The sequence below is a fragment of the Octodon degus genome, unplaced genomic scaffold (assembly GCF_000260255.1).
Source record: "Octodon degus isolate 3935 unplaced genomic scaffold, OctDeg1.0 scaffold00131, whole genome shotgun sequence".
In the NCBI taxonomy this organism is placed as follows: Eukaryota; Metazoa; Chordata; class Mammalia; order Rodentia; family Octodontidae; genus Octodon; species Octodon degus.
Genome location: NW_004524707.1, coordinates 7,667,109 through 7,669,996, shown reverse-complemented (window position 1 = coordinate 7,669,996; position 2,888 = coordinate 7,667,109). Strand labels below are relative to the sequence as shown.

The 2,888-nt window shown below is 41.4% G+C and overlaps 1 pseudogene; it reads right to left on the bottom strand.

Moving 5' to 3' along the window:
• Positions 1–595: 595 nt before the first annotated feature.
• LOC101577500 lies at positions 596–2,537 on the bottom strand (annotated as a pseudogene).
• Between the last annotated feature and the right edge of the window lie 351 nt (positions 2,538–2,888).

Genomic DNA, 2,888 nt, shown 5'->3' with positions numbered 1-2,888 from the left:
GAACCTGGCTCCAGCCCCTGCTACATGTTTTTCTAATAGTTGAACTCAGGACCTGGCGCTTGCCAGGCAGACACTTATGCCTCTGAGCTATCTATATCCCCAACCCTTCTATTAGACTTTTTAAAAAAGTATATATATATATATATATATATATATATAGAGAGAGAGAGAGAGAGAGAGAGAGAGAGAGAGAAAGAGAGAGCCATAAAATCATTCTGTCAACTAAAAACAATCACAATTCCCTAATACCATCTCATTAGCTAACTTGTTCTAGAAATGAATTTTTCTTTTTTCTTTTTTTTTAATGTATTTAGTACAGGGTCTACAGGGTCTCACTACATATATCAGACTTATAGTGATCCTCCTGTTTTCAGCATCCCAAGTGCTGGGATTACAGGCATGTGCCAACATGACCAGTTTCAATTGCCCTCTCAGTGTGCCCCAGGGGGCAGCTGGGCTTGTATGGCATGCCCAGGATTGAACCCTGGTCCCTACGTCTGCCTAAGCAGGCGCTTAATCTGCTGAGCTATCTGGCTGGTTAGAAATGAATTTTTTTTTTTTTAAGAGAAATTGTCTTTACTAGTTTTATCTGCATTTCTCTGTAAAAAAAATCAAACACTGCTAAATGGCCACTTCAGTAAAAATACAGTGTTAAACCGTAAGAAGGTTCACATCCTTTGGATGGGCTTGATTCCAAGGATGTCAAACCCTTTGGCCATGACCGCAGCCGCTGCTTCACACAGCAGCATCCACCACATGTTCACCTTCAATACTTTTCCAGTCTGCTGGTCTTTCTCCACACAGTAGCAGTTGTCATAGAACTCTGTGAAAGTAGTCGTCAGCTCATAAATATAATCACAGAGTGTATGGAGGAATAAATCATCTAAAATCTTCTGCAAAATTTCGGGAAAATATAAAATGCATCAGCCTAGCTTCCACTCCTTTTCATGGTCTAAAATGATCTTGGTCTCCCGAGCAGCTTTCTGGAGCATCTCTTCATCAATGCTGGCCAGGTGGGCAATGGACCTGATTCTGGTGAATGCATACAAGAGATAAGCAGCTGTGTTCCCTCTGTCGTCTAGCATTTTGTCAAAGGAAAAAATATAATCATTCATCTGGTTATGGGAAAGGTCAACATATTTGATACAGCCATAAACAACCAATGTCTGAGCAGCTTTCAACTCCTCTGGAGTTAACACCTTGTCTCTCTCTCTTTTTCCTTCAGTTTATCCATAGATTGTTTTAGTCCTTCCTCCAGAAGGTCTATGAGGCACACTGTTTCACCCGAATGTGTTTTAAACTTCTTCTTGTCTTCTCCCAGCACCACACCAAATCCAGCATGGGTCACTTGCGTTACTTTAGGATCATACCAACCCATCATTTGGGCAGCAGCAAACACTGTTTGGAAGTGCATAGCTTGTCCACTATCTACAACATAGATAATCATATCTGCTTTTTCCTTGAATAGTCTTTGTTTAATAGCAGCCATATCAGATGTGTCATAGGTGTAACCACCATCTGATTTCACTATGGTCAGTGGTATGGAACAACCTGGGACAAACACAATCTTTCTGCCGTTATCCACTTGTACAAATCCTCTATCTTCAAATTCTTTCACAACATCACACATCCTGTCTTGATAGAAGGATTCTCCTCTCTCTATTAAGGAGATGTCCAATGCCTCGTAGATTTTATTAAACTCTTGGCAGGAGACATCACAGATAAGCTTCCAAGCTTGTGTAATATCTGGGTCTTTACTCTGAAGCCGAACAGCACACTGATAAGCTCACTTTTTAAATTCCTCTTCAGTATCAAATCTCTTCTTAGATTCCTTGTAAAAGGCCTGAAGATCCCCAGTAGGTGGTGAAATGGCCAGATAATCTGGAAACTTATCTTGCAGGTGAGCGATGAGGACCCAGTTTGGCATGCTCATCGCTCACCTGCAAGATAAGTTTCCTACATGATTTATCCTGAACACGTCATAGCCTGTGAATTCGAAGAGGCGGGATGTACTTTCCCCTATGATTGTGGATCGGAGGTGGCCGACATGCATCTCTTTAGCTATGTTGGGAGAAGAAAAGTCAACTATAACCTTTTTATTCTCCCCAATGGCAGGGAGTTGCACTCCATTCAGCAGAAGATTGGTCAACTGTTCTGATACAAAATCCTTTCTTAAGTGGATATTAATGAAGCCAGGCCCAGCAATTTCAATTTTTTCAATATATTCATTGTTTGGCAGGTGTTTGGTAATGTTTCCAGCAATTTCTCTTGGGCTTACTTTCTGGTCTTTGGCTTTGAGCATCTGAGAAATGCCCATGGCACTGTTACACTGATAATCTCCAAATTTGGGCTGCTGACTTGGTGTTACGATCAGAGGAGGGTTTTCCAAGTCCACATATGCAGCCTTAATGGCACAACCAAAGATTTCTTGAAGGCGGCTATTAATGTTAATCATTTTTTTAGTTGGTTTGTTTTTTTTCTGCCTGAAGACTTTTTTGAAGAATATTCAGCCGATACTTTAATTTTAAATTTTCTTCTTGCAACTAGAAATGAATTTTTAAAGATTGTTTGTTCAGAGGAATCAGGATGCAAACACTGCTGTGCTTGATAGTTTGATTAATCAGTGTCTCTCCATTTGATTTGAGGGACGGAGCTGCTGGCTTTGTCCCATACAGTCCCCAGGTATGGGTTTGGTTACTTGTTCTTCAGAGTGTAGACAAGTGACAAGTTCCCTGTACTTTGGCAGTGAGAACTGAGGGCCAGACAGATTCTGGCTCTGCATTATATCAAGAACCACCCACAAGCAGAGCACCCTGTAGCAGAGGGTGTGAAATGGGGCAGCCACACTCCAGTCTTCCTTCTTAACACTGGTTTTCTCCTGGGCAGGA